Source organism: Lottia gigantea (assembly GCF_000327385.1).
Source record: "Lottia gigantea unplaced genomic scaffold LOTGIsca_38, whole genome shotgun sequence".
Lineage (NCBI taxonomy): Eukaryota > Metazoa > Mollusca > Gastropoda > Lottiidae > Lottia > Lottia gigantea.
This window is the reverse complement of record NW_008709295.1, coordinates 1,039,179-1,051,728: the sequence shown is the minus strand read 5'-3', so window position 1 is coordinate 1,051,728 and position 12,550 is coordinate 1,039,179. Positions and strand designations below refer to the sequence as shown.

Sequence of the window (12,550 nt, the reverse complement as noted above, 5' to 3'; positions counted from 1 at the left end):
TGCCAGTACTTCGAAGTAAAAAGAACAAAATTGGAGAAGTATCCAAGTTACAAACTAGTGAACAATTAAATAGGGATACATTTGACGCTTTAGATGCTCTGAGTAGCAGCCCTACGAACCCGTTCAGTGACGATGATTCGTTACCAGACATAAATTCAGACATATCTGAATTTCTACAAACATTGGAAAAAGCAGAAAGCACTGTGGTTCGAAGCATGGGACTGAACAATACAGTTCTCCGTGGACACATCTTTACGGAAATAAGGAATATTTTCAAAGAAGGAAAGTGTGACATTCTGAATGACACTTTCACATTCGAAATTATCTTGCCAAATGGTGAGTCTGAAATAGCAGAGGATGGCGGTGGTGTCCTTAGAGCTCTTTTAGTAGAATTTTGGAATTCTTTTTTGAGGAGTGTGCACTAGGCAGAGATTCAAAAGTGCCAACGCTCTGACATGACTTTTCGGAAACTGACTGGAAAGCTGTTGCTTCAATTCTGTTTTTCGGTTGGCATCATCAGAAATATTTTCCCATACAGTTGTCCAAGGCATTCGTTTCCTGGTGCAACTTCGGAATGGATACCTACTCTAATTCAAGTAACTCATTTATTTCTGAGTATTTGTCATATGTAGGTGAATCAGAATCAAAAATTATTCGATCTGCTCTAAACCAAGATGATAATTATGACGACGAAGATATAATTGATGTTTTAGGTTCACATGATTGTAGATCGATACCAAATAAGGATAACATAAAACAAATTGTTGGTGAAATTGCTCATAAGGAACTAATACAACAACCAATGTATGTGAAGGAATGCTGGTTCAATCAACTCCATTAACTTGGATTCACTTTAGGTGATAGCACATTAGATGGTATTTATGACAGCTTAAGAGCAACAAATAAAAAAGTTTTGAATATGCTTAAATTTTCAGAAATGAATCCGATTCAAACTAGTACTGCGGCCTTTCTCAAAAAATATGTTCGGGATCTCCCATGTCACATGGGCCATGTGACATGTTGTCTAATTTTCTTCGTTTTTGTACAGGTTCTGATAATATTAGTCTAAATCATGCTGGTAACGCAAAAGAAATTGGCGTCACGTTTAATTCATTAAGGGGGTTAGCCCGCAGACCAGTTGACCATACATGTGGAATGGTTCTCGAATTACCCACTGAATATGAATCATTCTTAGAGTTTCGATCAGAGTTTAATAAAGTTCTTAAAAGTGATGTTTTGGTCATGGATTTTGTGTGAATATTTATGCTGACATTCATTGACAACGAAACATAGTTATAAAGGACCTAAGTAACAGGTCTTAAATTTAAATGTTTTATTATTATTTAGGTTTATCTTTATCTATTAAACAGGAATCTGAAGACAAAGATTTTGATTGTATTTTTGATTTTGTAATATGAAAGGAGTATTATAGGAATCTGAATCACCTTTTGAATAGTCCTTAATGAAGGACTTTGGGTTTTGTTTCAGAATGTCTATAAGTGTTTTTACGAAAGAATTGTGTTTATGAAAGACAAGTGTTTTTTAATTTCAAAAATTTGATTTGCATTGAAACAATTTTTAACGGTATATTTTAATAATAAATGATCTTTTTCTAACGTAAAGTATATGCCAGATTTGATTTTATTCTTTTAGAGTTTTATTGTCGTTATAAAATACTTTAGTACAATGTATATCATAATAGATGTTTCATCCCTAAGTTGTTTCTTAAATGTTTTATACATCAAAACCCAGAGTTTTGAATATCATATCTAAAAAGATAACTGTTAATTTCGTTTATTTTGTTTTGAATGGTGACCCACAATATATTATGAGTATGAATACTTGACAAGTATTTAAAGATATTTTATTTGTATGATAAATATTTACAAGGATTTTGAATAAAAATAAAATACACTGAACAAGGTGTTTTTTAACTATAGTATCTCCCTATTAGCACTTATTCAATTAATAGCCCTGCAACCTCATCGTCAGACTTTTACTATCTAGGCCCACTGTTGACAGAATGGACAACTCTGTATGGAAATTGGCACATTGCAAACTATTTCCCGTTGCTAGGTGAAAGGGTAGGGAGGAAAAACGTCTTCAAAAGCATTGACCTAGTGTTTGAAAAGAAACAAAGAAAACCGGTTACTTAGAAAAGGTTTTTAATATATTTTACAAAATAAATGATTATAATATGCTAATAATATTCAGAGATGGAGGCTGTTCCCTGTGTTAAGGTAGGTTGAAGGACTGTTGCTAGAGTTGGCGTAGGGTGGATGACTGTTGGGCGGAATGCTTCGTCTCTCCAACACGTCCTAATCTATTACACATTCTACCCATGTCTCACCGTGTGTTGTGTTAGTAAGTTTAACTGTCAGTTGCCAACCTAATGATATCGTAGACGTAATTTTGTCAAGGCAGCGGCACATGGTCTACTCTTACAACCAATGTTTAACTGCCGAGCTGTCTTTTACGTGCTCTGCCCAGTGAACACGGGACTCCGTTTTTCTTCCTTCCGATAGACTAGAACTAGAACTGTTGCTAGAGTTGAGATAGGAATGACTATTTTTAGGGTAGGGAAGACTGTTGCTGGTGTTTGGGTAGGATGGACTGTTGTAGATATACTAATGTACCTCTGCTAGGGTTAGGGTAGAGAGATAAACTGTTGTTCGGGTTAGGGGATGAAGGTCTGTTGCTAGGATTAAGAGAGAGATTAGGGTAGGGTGGAGGACTATTGCTAAGGTTACCGTAGGGAAGAGAACCGTTGCTCATGGTTGGTCAAGGTATAGCTTCCGAAAAATGAGTAACCATGCTCGCCGCAATCTCATCCATGTATAGAAAAGTTGAACTTTGTGTGAAGCACCAGGGGCAAAGATAAGAATGTTTTGGTTCTCTATCAGGGGTAAAGTAAGGTGATTGTTTATCACCACTATTATTTTTATTGTATTTAAATGACTTAGATAACGTCTTAAAAGAAAACGTATTAGACACTTTTATGATTAATGATATGTTAATACCCTGTCTTATGTATGCAGACGATACCACTTTGCATCTCGCTTTAAGTCAGGGCTTCAAAACCAATTAGATAATCTACATGACTATTGTTTGAAATGGAAATTAGATGTAAATATTGACAAAACCAAAGTGATGGTCTTTCAAAAAGGTAATTTTGTTGAAACTCTTAATTTATCTTATAATTGCCAAATTTTGGAGGTTGTGAATACTTTTAATTATTTAGGGGATGAGTATGAATGATAATTCATGAAGGCCCAACAATCTATAGCTATTAAAGGCTCTAAATGTGTATATCAATTATTCAATATTTTTGATAGTGTTCATGTAAATATCTATGAGAAATTGAAATTTTTTGATGCTTATGTTGGATCTGTGCTTTTCTATGCTTGCCCAGTCTAGGGATTCCACAAAGCAATTGAAGTTGAAAAAGTTCATTTGAAATTTGGAAAACGCATCTTGGGTGTGAAGTGTTCGACGCCAACACCGGCCATTTTTTGGTGAGCTGGGACGCTTACCCCTTAGAGTCAAAAGACAGGAACTTGTTAAATATTGGATCAATATATTATTAAACATTGATAGTCTGTTACATTTAATGTATATATCTATTAGGAATTCATATGACTATACTAGAGGTGATAGTTGGTGTCATCAGTTAAAAATAATTGCTGAATCGCTTGGTTTATCTGTACTTTGGGATTATCAGGACTGTATAAAATCCAAACACATATTCAATATCATTAAACTTAGATTGCATGATCAATACCTACAGTTTTGGAGTAGTTTAAAGAGTGAATCCAGTAAGCTTTATTATTATAATTTATTTACTTTGGATTTCAAAATTCAACCTTATTTAGAATTTGTTATTAGCAGAAAATATGTAATAGCCTTGTCACGTTTTAGAACTAGTTCTCACTGTTTGAATATTGAAACAGGTATATATATAAAGTCAGAAAGAAATTCACGTTTATGTAATTTAAATGTTATTGAGGATGAACTACATTTTTTGTTAATTTTGATCTAAGATCACGATATTTACCAAGAAATTATTATACCTATCCTTCTCTCAATAAATTTACAGCTATTTTATTGTCAAATTTTAACTTAATTTTAAACTCATAAGCAACATTTGCATTTAAAAAAAATATATTATCATTTTAGTCTTCCTATATCTGATTAATTTTATTTTTGTATATTTGTTTGCAATTGTATATATATGTATTTATATTGTATTTATATGCTTTGTGAACTATACGGCCTTAATGCTCGGTAATAAACTTGATTTCAACACAGACAATCGAATCATGACGATAGGTCCGCGTCTGTGCGCGTGTGTTTGCTTTTGGACAATGACGCTAACCGATAAGGTATGTTGGCAATCGTCGGGTGACCGTGTCAATCATCGTCACGCTTGCTAGCATATTACTGTGGTTTCATGGCGTCGGTATAAATAGTGAAACAATGAATATTTTATAACTGTGGTTGGTTGAGCATAAGCTAAGATTTACTACTTATTATTTATCACACAACAATCAATAAATGCATAATTCCTAGAATTCTTTCCACATTTTCTATACCGTGACATCGTCGTCATTAAATATAAATTGGAACATTTTTTTTAAAATCATAAGTGCACATTGCAACACGTGCAAAAAGTAGAAAATTGGCTCCAGAAGTCGCATTTTTGGATATTTTCATTGTGGAAATATAAGAATAATATCTATCCAACATTGAAAAATTAAAAAAAAAATTGAAATTCAAAATTCGTAGCACACTTTTTTCAGCCGAATTTTGCAATTCTTTTTAATATTTTCAAATGCTGTTGTTCATTATCTTTCTGGTCGAAAAATGTTAGTGCAAAGACCAGAAAAGTAAACGAAATCGAACAGTCAAAGTATTTTTTTCTAAAATGCGTCGATTTTTATTCAGACATAATAACTTATCAAATTTTAATGAAATTGGTTTCAAATGAAAATTATGTAGAAACTGGGATGCCGATTTTTAAATTTGTTGTTGTTGTTTTTCTGCAAATCCAGGTGAATTTTTTCGAAGATTAAGGCTTATGACTTACCTTTATTAGGCCAAAGTCATTGACCTTGGCTATCAGTTGATATATTGATAAATGACAACCATCATCTACTTCTAGATTTATACCCGCTCGAAAGCAGCAAAATTCACAACTTTTGACTGCTCTAGCATGCGACATGACGTAATTAACCTTGAAGGGTAATATTTTTCGAATTCTTAATTTGCTCTTGAACCTCTTTCCACAATAGTTTGTAGAAGCTTAAAAAATATAGCATAAACTTGAGGGGGGCGTGGCACATCCGGGTTATTTACTAATTTACCCCTTATATTTACATTTTGGGGTCGGGGCATAGCTCCAACAGAACAGATTTGTTTAAAATAAGACTTTGTTAACAGATTTCTTACGGATTTGGCCTGTTTTTCAGCTTTTCATATGTGAAATGGTGGGCGTATATTGTCGTCACCCACGTCCGTCCGTCCACAGAAGGTGCAATTCTTGAAGGATTTTGATGAAACTTTGTGTGAATGTTTGTAATCACCATAGGAAGAAACCTCAATTTTCGAGACGATAGCAGTCAAAAAATTTTGAAATTCCAAATTTCATAGTACACATATTTCAGCCGAATTTTGCAATTTTTAAACTTTTAATTCAATATTGCTAAATTTTTATCCGATTAATCTAAAATTTTGGTTCAGAGACAGATTAAATTAAAAAAATTCAAATTTTTGGCATCACTTCAGGTGTAATTGATAAATGTCAACGAAATTAATACTGGTCGGTAGCCGTCGTTATGACAAAGAAATACGAAGAAAAAAATCCGGACCGGACGTGAAAAAATCAGTAGTTTTAACCTTTTTAAGGGTGTGTGTGTGTGTGTGTGGGGAGGGGAAGTCCTTAATCAGCTTTTTTTGGAACATCCATGAAACCCCCTGTACACCCCATCTGAAAGTTCGACCCCCTCAAATCAACAAAAACTGCTATTTGATTAATTTAGGAGACCTTGCTATTTTCAAAAGAATTGTGCTGCAAAACTTAACTGTTGGTATATATGGGACATTTGATGTACATTATCAGAATCCAAATGGCTACTATCCAATATGGCGACCTTGACTCGCTAATTTGATTATATATTGCGATTATAGCCAATAGATAATACATTTTTCTCACACAAGAAATTAGATATAATCATTTTTAAATTATATAAGTTTAACTGCTATGACCACTCCCAGTAGACCCCCTCCAACAACCATTTTTTATATTACAATCTCATATCTTTGTGACAGCTTCATTTATATCAGTGTTTTAGACTTTGTAGATATTGTAGATGCAACAGATGCGGGAAAATATGTGAAAATAATAACAGCATAATTTCAACATGACGGAAAACCCAGACGGTAGCCATTTCTAAGTTTTTACCAGGAAATCTTCAGGTGAAGTGAGGAAATATGGTACTTGCTATTATGAATATCCCCCATAAGCACACCAGAGAGATTAGTTAAGACATTGAAATCTTTAAATTAAAACCAGAACTGAACCGAGACCAAGGAATCTACCCCCCTGCTATTTGGAAAGATAGATGTTTGTATTAACCTAATTAACTGTACCTCACTCCTTTGTTCATTTTGTTATTCCTATAATTTACAATATTGTCTCTCAGAGCCTAATTAGTCATCATAATCACCAAGATAATCCCCTACTTTAGTTGCTTATTGTCGCTCTATCATTGCTTATTGTCACCCTATTGTAAATGCCACTCCTAATAATCCCCCCTAATTAATTGTTGCTATTGTTATTTTTTGTGTACATATATACCTTCTTGTACCATATTTTAACTTTTCACCTACCTACCATATTTCCTCACTTCACCTGAAAATGACAATCGATGAATACCTTGACAGTTCCCAGATCACACCTCTACCGTCAGCCGAGACAGCGTTGATGGATAATCAAATCATTTCGCAGGAGGAGATTCACGAAGCACTCCCAGCGTTTCAGAATGACAAGTCTCCTGGAATAGATGGCATCCCGAAGGAATTTTACCGGAAATTCCTTGATGTCATTCAGGATGACTTGTCAGAAGTCATCAACAATTCATTCTTCCAAGGCCACCTTTCCGAAACGATGAGAACCTCCGTGATCTCGATTCATTACAAAAATAAGGGATCGTGAAAGGATCTGAAAAACTATCGTCCGATCTCTCTAGACTACAAAATAATAGCAAATGAAAAGAATGGAGTTTTACGTCCTTCTTTTCTGCACCATGTGGGCTAATGAAGACGGGCAACGCCATGCAGAGTGCAATGGGGGAAATTTTGCCAGGACAGCGGCATTAGCCTTCAATTTTTCAATTTCCAACTGTCGAGGGATCTTGAACGTGCACAGCCTGTAGTACACGGGCCTCGGTTTACTGTCCCATCCGAACGACTAGACGCTCTTTCCATGTCAGCCCCTCTTACCTGCATCACTAACAGGGGGGAACCGGGTTGAAAAATCCGAAGGTATTATCTCGACCTATGCCGGGATTGAACCCTGGACCTTCAGGTTAGCGAGCAAGCGTCTAACTCACTGTAACACCGTGGCTCCTTACAAAATAATAGCAAAGGTGATAGCCAACAGACTAAAGGTTTTTTGATACTCAATCGGGAGCGGGTGAGAAAAAGTCTATTATTAATAACCTGTTCTGGATTGACTTGGTTGAGCACTCGAAGTGTGAAGACTAATTATCTACTCCACTAATTAGTGTCATTATTTTGTTGAATTACTACTCGATATTAGTGTTGAAGAGTGCATCTTTAAAGTAAAAATGGTTTAATTGTATAAGTATAGTTTAAATAGCACAGTATTAACTAATAGTCACTTTAAGTTTCACTTCACTGCCTCTATTTCTTTACTCTACTTTTCTATGTATCTGAGTTTTCTTTAACTCAGATAATCTTTTCCTATGTGTGAACTCTTTTTGAATAGTGTTTCCTGGTTGGTGATTTTGTCATTCTTCAAATAGTTTTGTTACACTGATGTTGGTAGTGGTGTAGCTTTGTATTTACATTGAATCTTCTTTAATGTGTTCTGTGGAATGGTTTTGTGTACTTTTTGTTAGTATATTGTTTCAATATATTTTTGGAATGCTGGATTAATCTTGTTTATATTAAGGTATGTTTAATATTTAAGCTATCTTTTGGTATTTTTGTTTATACTTGTTACTAGGGTGGCAGCCATGTTGCAATTTGCAAAGTTTCATATCTTATAGTGTCTTTTAATCCTATAAATTCTAATGCATACAGTAATTAATTCCTACAATTAACTATTATTATAACTACATTACATATATTGCATTCCAACTTCTTTAAACGTCTTATTTCAGATTTCTTCATTCCTGGTTAGGTACTTTACTGCCCACAGGTTCTTTAGTTAAAAAAAAACCCTGTACAGGGTAGGTTTAGTTATTATATTATATTATTATGTATTTAGATTTGTCCTTATATATTGTAATTATGCATGATGTCCTTAATTTCACGTATTTCATATGTTTATAGATATAAGGTGTAAATTTTTATAGTTTTATTAAGAGTAAACTCTTACTCAGTTTTAATATATATATATTTCATTCATTTCCTGATTGTAATTGCATTATTTGTATTTTCAGGGTTTTTATTTCTATGTTACGTAATAAACATCCAGTCAACTGAACCCTTGGTGTGGTTATTTAACCCATAATCCCCACCCGACAACATTAGGATAGTGTTAGTTATTTGTGAATTGTGATTTGTGAGTTGGATTTAAGTGATTACTACTACTAATTATTTGGATAGCCGCTTTATCTTGGATTATTCTTAGTGATTTAGTGAATTCATCTCTAGTCAGTCATAATACTTATTCAATTGGACACATACTATGGCTGAAGTGTTTAAGAGTACTCCAACTCCAAAAACCTTCCCAAAGCCACGCCAGACAAGCCCTACAATCATGCAGTTCTTGTCAGACCCGAGGAGGGACTTACATTCAAAGGATTCAAGGCAAGAGCAATCGGTCGGGAAATTAGATCTTGGGGGATTGCCGGGATCCTAAAGGTCAAGATCTTAGACAATGGATCGGTTCGCTTAGCTTTCCAGGCGAGAGAAAGCGCAGACATCGCACTTACAAAGAACAACCTACTCGGTAGAAAGTCGAGGATGGGGGTACCGCAATCGGTTGAGCCAAGATCGATGCGTTGTGTATCGGATACCATCCGCTCACTTCGAGGCGGACTTGTTAGAAGACCTTCATGATAGGGGGTATAACGTATCTAGTGTACGTCGATTCAAAGTCAAGGAAGGAGCCGAAGACGAAACGGTAGTATTATCGTTCCCGAAAGAGCAGATTCCAAGACAGATCGGAATCGTCTACCTGATCCGGAATACCTACCCCTACGTGGACGGGGACATCAAAATGCGGCAAATGTGGAGGCGCGCATCCCACGGAGACATGCAAGGCATCGGATTCAAAATGTGCCAACTGTAATGGAAAGCACATGGCAGGTGACCCAAGTTGAAGAAGGTCAAATACACACTAAAGGTAAAAGCTAAGATGGCTATATTTTTCAAGGAGGCAACAGCTCTTGTAAAAATATGGGAAGGCTTTAAGGCAACGAAACTACAGAAGAAAGATCATTCTTGTAAGGCCGAGAAGCCAAAGAAAGTCGAATCCAGTATTGGAAACAAGCGTCCCCTCAATAGTGTCTAAGGGGTCTGGTTTCACACCAGTGTTCCGGGATGCGGAGAATTTTTAAAACTTGATGCTGGACGTTGCAGAAATTGCCGCAACAGCTGCTAACTCCGGCGGAGGGTATGATAGGCACACTGTCAAAAACTCTGTTGAGAACTTTAAAGAGCTCTCCATCCCAGCTAGTAGCCAAACGGACGTTTCGGTGCCATCAACTCCAAATTCAAGTAGGACTGGTGCGCATCTCAAGCCGAAAAACTCAAACACAACGGCTTATGACTCAGAGTCCAACCCGGAAGTGAGTGAAGGAGAGGAGGAGGTATTGTAGGAGGATGTTTGATCTGAGCATTCTGAATCCAATACTTGCTTAACCGAAATCAAGTTCGAAGTCAACGGAGTGTCCATCTCGCTTGCCGATGGAAGCAAAATTGCAATAGTCAATGTTTATCTGCCGCCTGATAAGAATGTCATTGAACCAAGCTCGTATCGAAACCTATGCAAACAGATTTCCTGCTATGTGGTGACTTCAATTCTAAACACAACGCATGGGTTCGTTCAAACAAGACGAGCGAGGAGAGGGGATTACTCCAATTCATTGAGGATAACGACATGTGCATACTTAACGATGGGAGGCCTAACTTGATTCATAACTCTTCTGTGGTGATTCAATGTGATTGATGTGTCAGTTCGACTAAGTGATCATCTATTAATACATATCACTTACAGGGGTCAAATAAAGAGGGGAGTAACCGTTGGCGAATCGCAAAGGTAGATTGGATGAAATTGACTGAAAGCAGCTCGCAGTGGGACGTAAAGGATAAACAGGACATCGATGTAGATGTCTACGCCAACAATGTCACCATGGTCCTATTAGAGGCAGCCAAGGACGCTATCCCCAGAACCTCTGGCAAAAACAGGGCTTGTCCTAAGCCCTGGTGGTCGGACGCCTGCCAAAAAGCACTAAAGCTTAGAAGGAAAGCATTACGCAACCTCAACACCGAAACAAAACGGGCCTACTTGGAAGTCATCAGTGAGGCTCGCACCAGTCACTGGCATGACTTCTGTCAAACGCTAAACCAGCATACCCAGATCAGGGATGTCTGGGCCAAAATCAAATCGATGAACGGCACTAAATCTACCCGCGAAATCCCCGTAGTAACCTTTGGGAATAGAGTAGGAGAGAGCGATAGACAGAAGGCAGACCTCATGGCTGAGAGCTTTGCTGACGCGGAATTCATAAATCGAAAAACTAACTTCGCAGTGCATCATTCCAATGTGTTGACGCACATAGATGAAAACGATCCACTGAATCTCCCTTGCACGTCTGATGAACTTCAGAAAGCTCTCTCATCTAAAAAAAAAACAGTGCAGCAGGGGAGGGTGAAGTCAAGAACTCGATGTTGAAGAAATTACGCCCCGAAGCTTCGAAAATCCTACTGGGTTTCTTTTAACGAATCTTGGACCAATGGCCACGTACCGACAAAATGGAAGACGACATCAATTATACCTATCCTAAAGGCAGGGAAAGATCCCAATAAAAGTCTTACAGACCCGTCAGCCTGACATCCACGTTATGCAAAATCCTCGAAACGATAGAAAGTAATAATTTTCTAGATCAGAAAGTTAGATCTACGATGGATCACATAGTTAGGCTACAACACGTAATGTCTAAGACATTGAACAGTTCTGGGTCTCTCTGTGCAGTGTTCGTAGACCTAATAGATGTCTGGATAGATGGATTGATGCACAAGCTGCACCAACTAGGAATAGGTGGTCGTATGCACAACTGGATATCGAGTTTTCTTGCGGACAGGAAGATACGTGAAAACCATAGAGAGGAGTATCAGCGAAGAATTCAGTTTGGAAAAATGGCATGCCCCTAGGCTCGGTTATTAGCCCCACCTTGATATCCGCAAATCCAAATACCTGTCAAACAAATGTCAGATCGCGATGTTTGCTGACGACAGCACTTTTTGGGGAATGGTACGTTACACACGAACCTTCAAATGCGGATCAAAACATATTTGGATCGCTTTGCAAAGTGGGCAAATGACTGAGGATTCTGAATATCTAAAGCCAAAACGGTAGGAATGTTGGTCAGTGAAGACCCCCAGGTGACCGACATGCGACTAATATTGGACGGCGAACGTATTCAATTCGTTAGTGAAACCAACCTACTTGGTGTAACCTTCGATAGAAAACTCTCATGGGAACCTCACATTAAAAACATCACAAACAGATGCCAAACTGTGCTGAACTTAATGGGGAATATATCTGGCAATGAATGGGGAGCTAATGTTGTGACGCCTATGATGACCTATCTTGCGCTGATCCAGACTATCTTGGACTACGGTTCACAGGCATACATGACCGCCAACCCAATGCTCCTTCATAAGTTAGATGTCATACAGCACAAAGCCCTCCGACTAGCCACCTTAGCAGGCATCTGGAAAATCTGCTTTCTCATTATATAATTTTATGGCGATATGCTTATATATATTGGCATATAGTATTACGATGTATCGATTTACCTATATATCTTGTCAGCACATGCATTCGTCATGAAATTGCATGACAAATTGGCAAAACGTCCCAATGATTCGTAGTAGACTAAGTAGACTACTACCGGTTATACTTATCCGGTAGAGTTTGGCAGTTCACAAAACGACTATTTTTAGAATTATCATTCCGCCTTTAAGTCTCTCATTATCTCACCAAATCTTAAAGGTAATTTAAGACATCAAATTTTAAACCTAGGCAAATATTACTCAAAAATTGGCATGCAAAAACACCAAAAGTGAGAGAGAA

At 37.0% G+C, this 12,550-nt stretch overlaps 1 protein-coding gene across 1 annotated transcript in view; it reads right to left on the bottom strand.

Moving 5' to 3' along the window:
- LOTGIDRAFT_121811 (hypothetical protein) overlaps nucleotides 1-12,550 on the bottom strand; it is a gene marked incomplete at both ends in the record, with an annotated part of 34,868 nt that overhangs the window by 10,503 nt on the left and 11,815 nt on the right. The window lies entirely within an intron of this gene.